Source organism: Lissotriton helveticus, chromosome 5_1 (genome assembly GCF_964261635.1).
Source record: "Lissotriton helveticus chromosome 5_1, aLisHel1.1, whole genome shotgun sequence".
Taxonomy (NCBI): domain Eukaryota; kingdom Metazoa; phylum Chordata; class Amphibia; order Caudata; family Salamandridae; genus Lissotriton; species Lissotriton helveticus.
Genome location: NC_136065.1, coordinates 974,076,481 through 974,093,907, shown reverse-complemented (window position 1 = coordinate 974,093,907; position 17,427 = coordinate 974,076,481).

Sequence of the window (17,427 nt, the reverse complement as noted above, 5' to 3'; positions counted from 1 at the left end):
ATGAAGTTCGGTGGCAGAATCTTAAAGCTGCGTGTTACGAAAAAGATTCAACTACGTTTTGGTCTCTGGTTATGTGGGGCAATAATGGCATAGCACTTACCCCTCCGAACAACATATCACAATCAGACTAGTTCTTGTATTTTTCCTTATTGTATTCAGATAGAGTGATTGCTGCATTATTGTCCTCTCTACTGGTAACTTGATTACTCATTTTATTGAGAATCCATCTTTTGATGTCTCTGATGTATCTAATGCTATAGATGCCATTATTGTGGTAGGGCTACTGGACCAGATGAAATTCCCATGGATCTATTTCTTATTGACAGACTGAGTTGGTCTAACTAGCTCTTGACTCTTGCCAATTCTATCGCTAGAGGAGCCTCAATTCCGGAATGCTTGAAAGGTGCGATTGCCATCCTGAATTTCAGAAAGGGCGATCGTGGATCCCTATCTAATTACAGACCAATTAGTCTGTTAGACTGCTTACAAAAGTATTTTCTAGAAAGCTGTTTAACAAAATCCAATCCTGGATTGAGGAAGAGAGCATACTGTCATTATGTCAAGCTGGGTTTTGCATGAGAAATTTAACCATTAACTAGGTTTTTTGGTTCTTGGCTCTAAATTGGAAAATAGATGCGATCCGCAAGGGCAACATAAATGTTGCCTTTGTCGATCTCAAGTCAGCTTTTGATCTTTTCCCCTGTAAAACCTTTTGGCATGTGCTTGGCAATCTGTGGATGCCTGTGATATATTTGACACTGTTAATTCGCCTACATGAGGCTTATTTTGTTAGAATCAGTGGGGAGTGCAAAATCAACGTACCAAGTGTATCCTGGTAGTTAATGGTGTGCAGTAGGGCTGTGTTCTTGCCCCAACACTATTTTCTTTATATATAAATTAGACAGTTGAGTTCTCTATGGACATTTCATCTGATGCCTTAACTCTTGCTGGTATTAAGATTTGGATTTTACTCTTTGATTGTGAAAATCCCAAATGGTATACAGTTACTACTAAACCATTTAGAGGAGTTCTGTGGCTCACGGGGGTTGGTAATCAATGCAGCAAAGACTAAATACATGTCTTTTAATGAGCATAGATCCAACAAGGGCAGGACTACCATAAGAGGCATGCCACTAGAAAAAGTTGCCTCCTTTGACTATAATGGGGTTCGGTTATCATCTTCAATGACTTTGAAGTACCATCTTGAGAAAATGACAAACAAATTGTGCTATCTGAAGGAACACTGGTCTTTGTATACCAAACTTGGTGCTCCAGGTTCAGAATATGTATGTGGCTAAAGCTGTGAACCCTGCCCTATATGGTGCAGAACTATGGGATTTTTCAAATTCTTTCGGACTCGTGATGAGCAATAACAATTTCCTGAAGAGTATTGTCAATTTCCCATCAAGTACACCAACACTCCCCTAACTCCTTGACATGGGTAGGAAACCTATAGAAAACAATGCAAGACTGTGTCTACTCCTATACAGGAGAAGGGTGTGGACTACACCAGAACTCACACAATATGTCGTAGGCCTACAGGACACTCTTAATTCCGATATCTACTGCAAAGTGACATGGCTTACTAACATCAAAACCATATTGCTTTCCCTGGGTTGGTCAGATTTGTAGCTAGATTTGTAGCTATCTCCATCATCAAGGCTGTTTCCTACTAACTTTCCTGAAATTATTACATTAAACTTGAGGCACAACATTGACAGGGAAGCTTTTTTAATTTTAAATGTGATAGTGCCCTAGACATCTTTTGAGACATTATCATGGTCCCCTTGGAGAGAAAATTGCATTTCAGGTTTAGAACCAGCACTATACCATTTCAAGCAGATGGAGGGACAACGATATACTGCTATGTCCTGTTTGTAAAAGGATGAATGAGACTGTTCCCCATGTAATATTTGTGTGCCGATCATGTGAAAGACCTAATAAATTATGGATTAAACCATTGTGACGAAAGATGGAAACAGGATGTTACTTGGTTGCCCATAGAATTTTAGGAAGTGATACTCACCCCTTGTTTGTATCTTCTGTAGCAAAACGTTGGGGGCATGTGTAGGCAATCAGGAGACTTACAATCTTGTCTTAACTGTAAACTTTTGCTTGTCCACTGAGTCTGTAGTTTGTCCTTATTACATTTTCTAGCAAGTTTATTTCTGTATTATGTTGTACATAAGTCTGTACATATGTTTTAACTGTATATTATGCCTGTATACTGGGCTTGTAGGTTGTTCTTAACTTTTGTGTCAAAGCTACGTTTTTTTGTGCATATGTTTTATTGCTTTTTCACTGTGTTCAAGGACATTTTTGGGGACTTATTGAATATGCGTATTGTTTCGCCAAAACTTTTATAGCAATTCCTGCCAAAATAAAGTGATTTGAACTTAATAAAAAATCCATTAAAATAAATGTTATCAAAAGGTTCCAGTTAGTAAAACAAACTTTTTCATTATTTTCCAGGGAGAGTGTAAACACACTTCCAGGATTGAAGCACTTTTTAATAAGGAAATTTATTTACAGGTAAATAAGTTAGTATTTGCTATTCAGCAATTGACAAAGATGGTCATGTTTATGAAATCAATGAAAGTACACCAATTGAAAAGAAAAATGAGTGCTTAGAAATGTAGAAGAATAACAACTAATGAAGTATTAGGTCAACCTCTTCGACAACCAGTTTTTGAATGGAAGTTTATAAAAGTATCCAACATAAGACAGCAAACTTAGACTATTCTTAATCAAATACAGTAGAGAAACTGTAAAGCACAATATTTAACTACTACAATGCCTTAATCCTTGTCGAGACTGCCAAACCTTCAAGGACATTCATTGGCTTGTTTATCGGAACAGTACTTTGCATCACATACCGATGCTGTCTGTGCACCACACTAAAATGTGTGATCTGGAAAGAAGAATGTATTTTGCAAAAGGTCCAGCTCTCAAGCTTCAGAAACTAAATGATATGGTATTAAGAGCAAGTCATTATGTGATCAATTTTGTTGTGGATAATATTCAGACGATATACTGTGGGCCTGAAAGGCCAACTGAAGAGAATTAGATGCCTGTGGAGACCAACACTGACATTTCTAAGACTAGCCCAGTTTTAGAGAATACATTGATGCATTTGGCATAACAACTGCAGACAAAGTGTTTGTTTGTTGTAGGCAAACTCACTACAGACCACAAAACATTTTTTTTATATTTGTTTAAAAAAAAAGGGAGCTAGAACAGTTGTTTGAACTCAGGCTTGGTGAAATATTCCGCTCCACCTGCAGAACTGGTGGAATTTTGGCCACTCAGTTTTGGTCAAATTCCACAAAGCGCTGGGTGGCAGATTTTTTTCTTGCACGCAGCTCAAAAATGGTAAGTTGTCAAGTGCAATCGAGACTTGACATCCCCAAACATGATCTTTTCCCGCCATACTGGAGCCATAACTGAACCCCTCAGTCGCTTGACCGTAACAGGCATCTTTTCTCAGACACTATTTGCATTGTCCTGAAGATGATCCCATAATTGTTTTAAAGGGATCAAAAAATCGTCGACCTCTTGAACTTTGACAACACAGATCAGTTACTATGCTGTGCCTAAGTACTCAAATGTAATTTATGCTGGGTAACTTTAAAAACTGTTGGAGTTATTTATTCTGTTTTTAAACTGTACATGTTCCCACTTGTACGTTTTTTGCATTTTTCATATTAAATGATTTTTTCCAGTTGGACAGCAAAATATAGATATCATTCTATCTCTATATACAGATTTGCTCTGTCAATCCCTTCCTCTATAGGGACCATTGTTCTTAAAAAACTGTTACTGACCAGCACCTGCCCTGGCTGTTCACATGGTGAAGTATGAGTAATAATCTGCCCCCCTGACCACTGTCCAGCATCTGCCCTGACTAGGCACTTGACGGAGTTAGAATAGTAAATTCACCCCAAGGCCCATGTCCAACATCTTCCCTTGGTAGGCATTTGGCAGAGTTAAAATGTTAAATCTGCCCCGGCCACTGTCCATTACTTTCCCAGATTAGGCACTTGGCCGAGTTAAAATAATCATTCTGCCCCCCAGGCCCTTTCCAGCTCCTGCCCTGACATCAGCAGTTGGCGGAGGTAGAATAGTATATGTTCCTGACCAGCCACTGTCCGGCATCTTCGGTGACTAGGTATTTGTGCATACAGAATTGTAAATCTGCCCCCAAGCCACTATCCAATGCCTGCCCTGACTAGGCACTTGTCAAAGTTAAAAGAGCAAATCTGCCCCCTAGCCTCTATCCAGCACTTCTCTCACTTGGTACTTAGCAGACTTAGAATAGTAAATCAGCTCCCCACTCACTGTCCAGCACCTGTCCTGATTAAGAACCTGGATGAATTACAATAGTACATCTGCACCCCACTGAACACTATCAAGCCTCATCTTGGCTAGATACTTGGTGGAGCTACAATGGTAAATCTGTCCTGCAGTCACTGTCCAGCACCTGCCTTGATTTTTCCCTTTGCAGAGTTAGAACACTATGGGCCTGATTACAAGCCAAAGCCACACGAGGACTGCTCGCTGTATAATTACATTTTATATCTTTGGTGGGTGATTCTTTGCCGATCCAAAGGCAGTACCTCTAAAATAGGCACTGCAATGGGAACATCAAAGGAAGTTCCAGCCCGGCATGGATTCTGAAGTCAATGCTGTGCTGGAACCTGGGGTGCATACACACAGGGAAACACATGTGTTGACGCTCTGTGTGCATCCACCATCACTGTTTTCATGGAGCATGCATGGCTGTGAGGAAAGTCGTAATATGCTTGGTGGGACCGCCACATGTTGATGCCTCTTGAACGCTGCGCCATCGCCAGGGAAAGGTGGTTCCCTGGCGGAGTCAGTGGTCCCAGGGCGGCATGACCACCAAGGACGTAATATGGCATTCGAAAGATCATAACCGCCTCCGAACCACGAGTCTGGCAGTCCGAGGACCTCCAGGCTCATAATTAGGCCATTAATCTGCACCTCCAGTCACTGTTCAAAAATGTGACCATATTGTCTGTTCAGCAACCTTTTTGGATTTGTTTTAAAAAGAAAATTATACATCCATTTTGGTTTCTCTATTATTATAATATTTGTAAAGTTAACAAATGGTATTGCTTTTGAAATAATGATATTCCAATAAATGTTCGAAAATGTAAAAAAGTGACTCAATTTCAGTCACTATCATATACCATGCAATTTATACATGTGTGTATCATTTTAGTTATACTGACTATAATAGATAAATGGCAGTGTTTGAATCAGTGCCTCTTAAAAACTCCGCTCCCCAGTGCCTGTGGTCACTTCAGAAGACAGTGTAACACTGATTATAAAAGGGCAGACCTTTCTATTCATATGTTTTTAGGATTTAACCATCATTTTCAGTTAAATAATTGTTGTAATATGTATTTCTATGTGAACAAGGATGTTACTAGGCCTGTATTTAGTTTGCTAGTGATTTTTCTCATGCTTTTGGCCTCCCTTTGAGTGTTGTCCGATAAGTTGGTTGGGGACATAGTTATAGGTTGTGTAGAAATGCAAATGGTTGCATTTCCATATCTGTGTTGTGTTATAATACTGTTGAAAATATTTAGGCTGTAATTTAATGTTTCGTGTTGTGTTGCGTTGTGAAATCTTGTTGAAAACAATTGTGTAGTGTTTCGATATTTTGCTTTGAGGTGCGTTGTGATATATTGATGTTCAAAACATTTGCTCAGTGTTGCAATTTGTTGTGTTGTGTTGCATTGGGATATGATCTTTGTGTTGTGTTCTGCTGCATATAGATGCGGAACACAACAGTACTTTTTTATGTAAAAATGTTGCCAAAATATAATATGGTACACTATAATTAATTTGCCAATGTAAAAAATATTTTATTTTATTTTTAATTGTTTGTATTTTTTTAAAGCATGATTAAGGTTTGTGTGACAAATGCATGCATGGTAAAGTTATGCATGCTACTGGTAACTCTAATACAATGCTATGAATATTCCTGGGAAATTATGCACTGTAAAGACATGGGTGGTAAAGATATAAGCATTGCAAAGACTCTGTGGTAAAGGCATGCTTTGTAAAGGCATGTGTTGTATCATTAACATATCAGGCCAAGTGGCAGAATTGATTGCTCTGACAAGGGCTTTCTGCTAAACAGATGAGTTGTGTGACAATTTAAAGTGGCAGCTAATAGGGAAATGGTATACGGTTTTGGGCTGCTATGGTCACAAAGGGGTTTTTTGACATCTTCAAGTACTCCCATCAGGGTCAGTTCATACATTCTTGATCTTTAGAAACAATATAACAACCTAGAGAAATAGCAATGGTCAAATGTACATGCCACAGGGATGGTGATGGCATAGTCTTGATGGACAAGAATTGTTATACTGATCAAGTAGCAGTGGCAGCAAGTATTGTGACCTTGAAAATGCAACAGTGATAAATATTAAGCTCTGGTGAAAGAATCAGAACAATATGAAACCAATAAAAGAAATGCTGAGAATGCAAATAATTGCACCTCTTTTCTGTTGAGTCAAACACAGATCTCATTAACCGCATCGTGGCGGCACATTTTCCCCTGCTGTGCTGGAATATGCAAAAACCCATTATTCATGACGAGCTGGGCTCGTCATGAGCGTGCGAGGAGGCTACCTCATGACGAGCCCAGCTCGTCATGAGCGTCGAAGGGGTTAAGTGAATCAAGGGACCTTCAGGAGAAGGTGCCAGAAGTTAAAAGAAAGAAAGGGGAATTGACTGGTTGTAAGAGAAATAGTAACAATTTGTGAGTAACTTCTGAATATCAATATTCACTCCCAGGCTCCATGTTACAATTAATGGCCTGCTATTTACATACTCATATATGGAGGAATGAGATGACCAGTCCTGGTAAAACACAAAGTTCAGAAATGTTGCAGATGATTTGTGAAAGAGGTGTGTCACTTGCCAGGGAAATAGCCAGAAAGAGAGAAGATTGGTTGTCGTAAGTCATATAGATAAATCAAAAAGGCCCATTTACTAGACTTCAAGCAGACTTTATTTAAATGCCTGTTTGTAATGGGCTTAAATATGCTCTTATCATTGCCTACTTGTTTTATAAATGGGTAGATACCTACCTAACCAATATATTCAACAGTATGACTGTAGCCAACCCCGTTAATAATACCAGGATTTGGCTTTCCAACTTCCATTGAGACAACTCATTTTAAGAATCAAATCCAAAAGTTGTTGTGCACTGAATTCAAATTGAGCAAAAAGTACCCTATAGTTACTGCTCACAATCAACAGGAATCGTGGAAAAGAAGGATTGCACTATAAAAAGTAAGCTGGCGAAGAGTATGCCTCCAATAATCTTGAGTGGCCTGATGCTATTCCTCTTCTTGTTATGAGTATTAGAAGCACACCAAATAAAATGCTGTTTAGTTGCTCCATGACATTTTGATGGGCAGCGCTATGAGAGTTTCATACATCCCATCAGCAACACTTGTGTCAATAACTAATGATATTGCATTGGATTACTACAAAAATCTGGCTGATGTGGCGAAATCTATCCCACATCAGGTGAGTTGGACAAGAGCACCAAGAAAAGAAACTCAATGTTAACTACTACAATCAGGTGGCTGGGTCCTGATCAAGAAGCATGGCTGCAAGAGATGCTTGGAGCCAAGATGAAAGGGGCCACATCAAGTTCTTCTTGTGACTAACACTCCTGTGAAGTGTGCTGGAATCCAGCAGTGGATCCACGAGGCTCACACAAGAAGAGTGAAGATGACAGATGAAGAAGTGGTGACAACGATCACAGATTCATAAAGTCAAGCTCAAGTTTGAAGCATGGATCTAGAGGGGGTAGAAGAGAATCCCAAAACTGATCATAATTGTGGAGTTGGAGATGTTGATGAAGTTAAAGATCCTGGTGAAAGCACCAGTAGCCAGTTTCAATTAAAGAATCAGAATGAAGAACTGTTGCAAAGTCACACACAGCAAGAAACAGTCTCTGATTCAGTTCATGAAAGACACCAGCTGAAAATTCGAGTCACAAGAACCCCCAAGGTAAAGAAACAATTCACAGTAAATTGAGTAATTGCTGCAGAGAGAGAGTGCAGCACCTCGATTCCAGATAAGAGCAGGTTTATTCATGCTTATGTTTCTTACCTTACTGTTTCTCATGAAATCAAAGCTTTTGAAGAGAATGGCTTATGGACACCAGTGGGTTCCTGGGTTGTTGAGAATGGAAAAGGTTACAGTAAGGTTAGTGAGTGGTTTGGCAGCTTGGATGGAGGCAACTATACTAACACCTGTAATTATTGTGCTAATTTTGCAATTGTTCAGTTTTTCTTGTTCAAGTTTTCTGAACTATTAGCATTACAATGGTTCAATGTTGTTTAAGTAACTAGTTTGTTCTGACACCTCCCGGTGACCTTAGGTCAGAGGGGGCGGAATAAATAATAATGTAGTGGCTTAGTGCTTAGTTGGTAGGGCTGTATGACAATTCCAAAATCTTTATTCTAATTAGTTCAAAATGTATTTCTTTTGCTCACACCATGATCGTTCTACATTTGCACTGTAAAATCTCTGTACTGTGGAATTGTTGTTCTGTACCTTTTACATTTTTAACAATGACCCAGATCAACCCAACTATGAGAGTGCTATTGAGGTGTCTTTTGAGGTGTATGATTTTAGTGGTACATCTAGGCCGCACATGCTTTCCTAAGAGAGTTAACCACACAGCTTATAACAATAGTACAGACATTGGTGTCTTGTAACCTTTTCTTTTGTCCCAAGTGTTTATGTTGTTCATGTTTGCATCGTGACTGACAGAACAGTGGACAGTCACAAAGGAACGCAACGTGAGGTCACCTTTTACTTGCAAGCAAATAATGAAAGTGAGGATCTCACAATGAAAATAGCACTTTGAAAGTTATGATTTTGATGTGCACCATCTATATCTGCTATGCCTGCTTCTTTGTTATGCTTGGTATAGTGTATTCTCTCCATCAAATACATTGTCCTAGGGTTGCTGCTAAAAAATATAAGGCATAACCACAACACTGTAAGGGCTTGATTCACAATGGTAAACTTACACCTTTGTGTAAATGTAAAATGTTGTCTTGTTCACAAAGGTATGTTACATGTATTGGAAACAAAACTACATACAAAAATCAATATGTAGAGGAAGAACGGCATTTTAGTTCATGATAGCGTATGGACAAAACTATTACCGAGGTCAATAGATTGTAGTCTAAAATTATTTACAAATGTTGATGTCATGTTTGAGTAGTAACTATGTAACACATCATTACAACACAAACTACAAGAAAATATTACAATTGACGTTGCTATTTCTGAGCTGCCGATTTTTTGAACTGCTAGAATAAATCACAATTCATAAGGTTGAATGATCGATAAAAATTGAAAGTGTTTCTAAAAACAATTGTTGCCCTGTAATCCTGCTGTTTAGCTAAGCATTCAGAGGTAGACCTGTCTTGAAGATACCTTTAATAGCCTGAGCAGTTATCCTTGTTGCACATTGATTTTCCAACTTTGAACAATAAAAAAGTCACGCTTTAAGGATTTACACAGCCTGGGCTTTTAGTACTGTGAAAATTAGCTCAAAAGCACTGTGTGAAACTCGGAATTAGCACAGCAATGCACTTAACATTTGAAAAGGTAGGGCATATTTAATTATTCAGCAGCAAGCGGTGCATTCAATAAGGAAAATTGGCTATCCCCTTTATAAATACTATTTTGTTCTGAATAACATTCACACGCATTTAAATGTTTAAATGCAATACCCTGTTGTTTCATCTGTTAAAGAACAATTTACATCAGTTTCACTGATCAGAAATACTAGAGTAAGGTTTTAAAGGATGCATTTAAACCATCTGGGGTCAATACAATACAACAGGGAAAGACGTTACATCGGTTTTAAATGCTTCGTTCTACTTTGAAATAGATTTTACCATGCCTGCTGTGATAAAGCTGTTCTATGAAAGGCAGCTAAAATAATCCGACTTTTATGACAATGCTGTACAAATGTGCAGAGTATCTATCTGATTGTTGAACGTTTGGGCCGTGGTCATTTTTTGCAGAGAGATGTGATTCTGCTCTCACAAGTCTCATATAGTATACTAATTTACAGAGCTGAGCAAGTCCGAAATGCAATCTTAAATAAAAAGGAGCCGAAATCATTCAAGTTAATCTAGAATCTGCGTAAAATTCATAGTACAGTTTGAATTGTAATCAGCAAGTCTCACTGAGTTGTAAGTTCATGACAAGAAGACGCCACACCTTTAGCAATTCGAACGCGTAGTATGGGAAATTGGAAGAACTTATTGGATAGTGTCGAGCCAGAAGGTGAGAAATTGAAAACTACAGTCGGTGTCGTGTTTGCTGAGCTACAAGGTGTAAGTGGCTGAAATGCAGTCAATCTCGATGAAGCACAGTCAAACGTGAGCTGCAATTTGAGAGATGACTGGTAAAGGGAGATTCGTAGAAGTTTCATAACTGTTAATAGGTACCTCTTCGAGCTGTGGTTCAATGCAGGTTAAGCAGGCAGCCTAACAGGCGGGCTTGGCAGAGATAGTTTCTGCGGTGTTAGATTTGGGGACTCTAGTTGGCACAGGTAGGTACCTGTGACAAATAGGGACCCTTGCCTCTAGTCAGGGTAAGGGGATTACATCCTAAAATAACTACTGCTCGCACCCTTGGTAGCTTGGCACGAGCAGACAGGCTTATCTCAGAGGCAGTGTGTAAAGCATTTGTGACCACATACAGTAACCAAGTGACAACACTACATATGGACACCACACAAGGTTTATATAAAAAATAAGTATACTTTTTATAGATTTACCACAAGACCATAAACGACAAAAATACACAATACTGTTACTTTAAGATGGTAGTTTTAGCTTAGTTTAGTTCAGTTCTTAAGATGCGACACTTTGCGTCAATGTACCTTACGATGCGTTGCGCTTCCACAACAAGCAATGTCACAGCGAGGGAAATGCGGCAAAGTTCAGGTGCAAAGAAATAAAGAGGTGAAGATTTTCCAGATGTGGCATGCTTCTCCGGGAGGCGAGAAGTTCTCGGTTCGATGCATGGACTGCAGCGGCGACACCCTTGTTCAGTAGTACGACGGCAACAGCTTCAGCTGCAACACTCTTCTCCCTCGTTTGCGTGAAGCTTCCGCACAATGCGACAACTACAGCAGCGACCTTGTTCAGAAATGCAACGGCAGCAGCTCCAACGGCGGTGCGCTTCTCGGGGGATGCGAGGCGCTTTCCTCGATGCGGTGCAATGCGACAGTTCCAGCGGCGACACCCTTGTTAAGAAGTGCGACGGCAGGCAGCACCGAGGGCGGCACGCTTCCTCTTCGTTGCGAGACGCTTCTTTCGATGCGGTGCAGTACGTCAACTCCAGCGGCAACACCCTTGTTCAGAAGTGCGATGGCGGCAGCAGCGACGGGGACACGCTTCGTTTTCGTTGAGTCGCATTTCCAGCTCCTTGAGACACGCAGTCCTTCAGAAGGCCCAAAACAGCAGCAGGCACTTCCACAAGGACTCTGGGGAGCTGGGGGGTGAAGTCTGTTTTCCTGAGACTTCAGCAGGAGGCAAGCTCTATTCCAAGCCCTTGGAGATCCTTCACAAGTTGAAAGCAAAGTACGCAAAGTTCCTTTCTCCTTCCTTTGGCAGTAAGGCAACCACTGCAGGCCAATCCCCCAAGCAGCACCTCAGCTTGGGAATAGTCTCTCCTCAGTTTCTTCAGGTTCCTCTCCTCAGTAAAGGTTTCTTCTTGTAGTCCAAAAGTGATCTAATTTCATGGGATCAGGGTCCCAATATTTATACCCCAAAATCCTTTGTTCTCTGAGGGGAGAGGGGCATTTGCACAGTCCAAACCAGTTCTGAAGTGCTCTGTTTACCAGACTTCTCCTTTCCTTTCACAGTGCAGGGCAGAAACATCAGACGCCACGCAGGAGGTGGAGCCAGCATTGTGGAAGGCAAGTACAGCCCTAGAGCACTTTGTTGACAGGATTCCTTCTCTTCTTTCAGTGTGCAGGACAGAGACATCAGCCGCACTCCAGGAAGTGGAGCCAGCATTGTGGAAGGCAGGCGCAGCCCTATTCAAGGTTCAGGTGCAACTCCTCCCTCCCATCTAGATGCAGATCTCTCTATTCACCACTGGGCTGACTCATACTGTCTCTTGGAATCCCCCAGCCCTGTCACTAACAAACTCCAGACAAAGGAATACACAACCTAGCAGAGGCAGGCTTGAAAGGCTAGGCAAGAAAATACCTACTTTCTAAAAGTGATATTTTCAAACACAGAATGTTAAAACCAACTTCACTAAAATATGTATTTTATCATTCTGAGTTCAGGCATACTAAAATTGAATTTCGACCATATTCTCTGAGTCAGTTAGGATTATAAAATGTAATAATTCTAACAGCACATTCTGGCCTATGGAGAACAGGTAGCCTTGCAATAGTGAAAAACGAAAATGGCTGTAATTCCCTATTAGGACATGCCACACACATCAGGGCTTGTCCTACCTCATACCTACAATGCTCCCTGCCCTTGGGCCTACCTTAGGGGTGTCTGATATGAAGAATAGGGAAGGGTTAGGGATTGGCAAGTGGTTGCACTTGCCCAGTCAGCATGACAGTACCAGACTGCATGCAGGCTCTGCAATGGCAGACCTTAGACACATTTTACAAGGCTGCTTCTGTGGGTGGCACAACCAGTGCTGCAGGCCCACCAGAAGCATTTGGATTTACACGCCCAGGGCACACTCAGTGCACTAGACTAGGGTCTGACAAGTAAACCAAATAGCCAAACATGGAACCACTGATTAATACATCAATTTACAATAGGGAACACTTGCACTGTGGCACTGGATAGCAGTGGCACAGTGCCCAAAGCATCTAACACCACAAAAATACACGAGGGAACAGCAAAAAATGGAAGGGAGACCCACGCCAATGGTGCCAGGTCTAACATGCGGCATGAACATGTTCAACAACACAAAGTTGCAAAGTATATAACGAGCTAAAAACCTTGTTAAATATGTCTCATTGGGCCAGACATAGCATGAGTTCTTGCTGCTGAACATGCATAGCGTTTTCCACTAGCCTGATGTTCGCCTTTGAGCTGCATGGGGCTGCTGAATCCAGAAGATCTCTATTGCTACCAGCATTCAATCTCACTGGGGGAGTCTGTGTGCTGTGGGTTCCATGGGTCATTGGCACTATCATGCTTTCAGTTTTATATCAACTTGGGAGGGGCAATGAACTTGAACTGAACATTGGGCTGAGGGATGATCCTTGGGGTACGCCGCAGATGATCTCTGTGGTTTTGCGGAAGGGGGGAGGCGGACGCTCTGCGTACTCCCAGTGAGGAAGGAGGTGGTCCAGTCTAGGGCCTTGTCTTAGATTCCGGCATCATGGAGGCGTGCTTTTAGTGTGCGGTGGCAGACTGTGTCGAAAGTGGCTGACAGGTCCAGGAGGATGAGGGCAGCTGTTTCTCCGTTGTCGAGCATGATCCTGATGTCATCTTTGGCGGCGATGAGAGCAATTTCGGTGCTGTAGTTGCTACGGAATCCGGATTGGGACGGGTCCAGGATGTTATTCTCTTCAAGGAAGCTGGTCAGTTGTTTGTTGATGGCCTTTTCGATGACCTTCGTCGGGAACGAGAGCAGGGAGATGGGTCGGAAGTTCTTTAGGTCCTTGGGATCCGCCTTGGGTTTCTTGAGTAAGGCGCTGATCTCTGCGTGTTTCCAGCTCTCCGGGAAGGTTGCTGTCTCGAAGGAGATATTGATGGTTTTCCGGAGATGGGGTGCGATGGCACTGCTGGCTTTGTTGAAGATGTGGTGTGGGCAGGGGTCTTCTGGGGATCCGGAGTGGATGGTGTTCATGATCTTGATGGTGTCGTCGTCTCTGACGTTGGTCCAGGCGAGCAGGTGGTTGGTGTGGGTGGTGGCCGTGGGGGCGGGGGTTCTGGCGCTACCCGGGGGGATGGCGTCGTCGAAGCTGTCGTGGATGTCTATGATCTTGCGATAGAAGAAGGTGGCCAGTGAGTCGCACAGGTCTTGTGACGGTGGGATGTCGGATGATGGTGGGATGGCTCAAGGTGTATTGCTTGGGAAGTTAGCTGAACTTAATTATCATTGGATGCGGTATGTCAAGTCAAAAAATATTATGAGCTATATTTCCTCAAAGTAGAAACACTCACTGAGTTGCATGCCTACGAAAGATTACAGTGCGCTTCAGGATGATGCTGTGTGGCTGGACAGAGAGTGCGATTCTTTGGAGCATTAGGAATAAAATTCAAAATTCATGTGGGATTTGTAATAGGTCATGACAAGCTTCAACTAAGCTATGTCGGGATAGTGAAGGACTGTAGGGCTTCACCAACTGTCATCCTCCTTGATGCTAGGCATGAATAGAAGTTTCATTGTTTTATGCAGGCCAGCCTTTGTTTGCAAATCAGGCATAGAAATTGGACTGCCAAGGTCACGCTTTATAACAACACCCTACACATGAGGCAAATCACAAGGCCCAAATCATTGCCACTAAGACCTCCTGCCAACTTCATCTCAATGACTCATTCCCTCTCCAAGAAAATCAAGAAGGAAACTAAGCAGAATGTGCACCCCCTCTCCACCCCATGCCTCTGGTAAGCTCACCTCACGCTAGTAGCTGAGAATCACCCCATGTGGTTGCTGAGGATTAATGGACTATGAAACACCCTCTCCTACACTAAGTCTGAATGAACCTTGGTCTTCAATGCTGCAGCCACCTCAGTGACCTCACTCCCATTGTAAAATACAAAGGGGAGCAGACCCCACAGTTCATGGATGGTGTCTGCTGACAATCATAAAAAATTTTAGTATTAGTTGAGGGCGTGAAAACCGCCACAAAACAAAAAATATTCACAGTCCTTGTCAGGGTGAATCACAAAAGGCACTAAAGAAAACTATGCTCATTGCCCTGGAGCTATTATACAGAGCAGCGAGACTAAACTAAAAGGTAATGTGCAAAGTATTTATGCATTACTCAAACAGGAATGAGTTGAAAACACAACCCATACAAATCCTGAACCAATTCAGAAAAACAGAAAATATTTTATTAAATAAAATGACACAAAACAGCAAAAATCTAAGTAGTAGAAAATGAGTTATGATTTTTTAAAGTTTCGTTTAAAACCTAAAAGCACCAACCATGGGCAACTTGTCACATCAGACCAGGACAACGATTAGATTTACGGCCAACCGTGATGGAGCTGAGGTCATAAACCTGGCTTGCCCCTGTTATAAGCATACCTACTCATTTAGAAACTTTTTGGGAGGTAAAATCTCTTCAGGGGGCTAGGCAGCAGACTGGATCTGAGGAAGGATGTGACGAGGAAAGGCAGCCACTGCATGAGATATTGGAGTCGATCTAGTCCGTTCAGCATCAGGCCCAGTGAAGCTATCGTGAAAAGGTTGTCGGTGATTTTTCTCTGCAGTGAGTCCAGTGAAGCTGTTGATGGGGTGCTGCTTTAGTGTCAAATTCGGTGAAGCTGCAAATGAAGGTTGTCGTCATCAATTTGCAGCGTTGAGTCTGGTGTTGCATTCACTTAGATTCAGAGGAGTACACTCTGGCCAAAGCCAAGGGACCAGGACCATCAAGAAAGTACTCAAGGGTCAAGACCCCATCCCACAGAGGCCAGCAAAGGTCAGGTCCAATTGGGGCTGTTCATCTGGACAGCAGGAAAATGCCCCTAGAAGCATGTTGTAGCCCTGTTGCTCAAACAAGAGATCAGCCAATTGACCCTTGAGTCATTTCCAGGGGCCTGGGTTCAAGGCAGGCAGGTCCTGTGTTCCTTCAGGATATTCAGACAGCAGGTAAGTCCTTCTTCTGATTCTTCTCAGGTCAAGGGGTGTTCTGAGGAGGCTATGGAAGATGCCATACTTAGGCCCAGAGTCGGTCTGCGAGTTGTGGCTACCACTGGCCACACTCTAGCGAATAACGTAAAACTTCCTAGAGGTGACACTACCATCTTTTACACCACTTCCTGTAGGTTTTATTGTAAACTATGCACAAACAAGCTATAGGTCCAATGACGACTATAGTCCTATCTGCACTACAAGTCATAGGCCAAGCCTGTATTCCAAAAAAATCCAAAAATCCAATCAATTTTAGAAAAAGAACAATTCCTTCATTTTTGTGTTGATTTCACACGTATATAAAGTTGAATATCAGTCAAATGTGCCAATAGTGCACTTCAATGAGATCTGCAAGTAGTATTTCTGTTTTTCTTCAAGTGTTTCAGAACAATTTCCAACGTAATTCAGACACTCGGCCCTTCATTTGGGGAAGCCTCACAAGCAACATTTCACTGCAGCATTTCTGAAAAAGAACTAAAAGGTACCTATAATTATTTGAAAAACTAATACTATGAATTAAGCAAAATGGTGCATTTGCATACTCTGGGCCATATTATCAAGAACGGCGTTAAAATTATCGCTGCTTTAGCGAAAGGAAACTGCCGCTAAAGTGGGGATAATGGGCTTGATATTATGCCCATGTGAATTGCCATAGAAGCCCAGGTTCAATTCACAAGGGCATATTATCAAGCCCATTATCGCCATTTAGCAGCAGTTTCTTGCCGATAAAGCAGCGATAATTGTATCGCCGTTCTTGAGAATATGCCCTTCTATTTTTGGATAGGACTATGGTCGTCATTGGAACTATAGCTTGTTTGTGGATTCATAATGGCCCTTGCACAGAGTTCCAAATAAACCAGCACTCCTCAACCTAAAAAGAATGACAAGAAAAATCTCATTTTGGAAGTTCACAGGAACAGTAACTCTCTACCTAATTCCAAGATGAAAGGACCTTTCTTTCCTTACATAAAAGGTGTGGGAAGGCATAGTAAGGTGACAAAAGTGATTTCAAAATGTACTCCAATATGGAAATGCACACCCCTGAGGAAGGTGAGGAAATGTACTTGTTTGAACATTTGGATATCCTGGGCATCAAAGTCCTGTAAGGAGGACGGAGCTAATATGAAAACATTTGAGACATTCAAATTGAATACAAGCACTTCAAAAGCTTGCAATTTGAACATGCCCTGGCTGCTGAACGGTTGGACTGGGCAGAAATACCAGACAGCAGCCCTATAGAGTGTATGGTAGTGTTGGGGGAACAAAATCAGTCTTGTACATTTACTGCACCATCATTAACAATAAACCTGATAATTTGCAGAGACTCCGTAGTACATGGGAGGGAGACTGGGAACCCTAGAGGACGTTGACTTCGAGGCAGCTCTGATACACCCCAGGAAGATTGGGATCAAGTTTTGACTCTGCCTGATGCAATACAAAATACTACATTGCATAAAGTTTAACATGTGTAGATAGCAGAAAATGAGGACAACG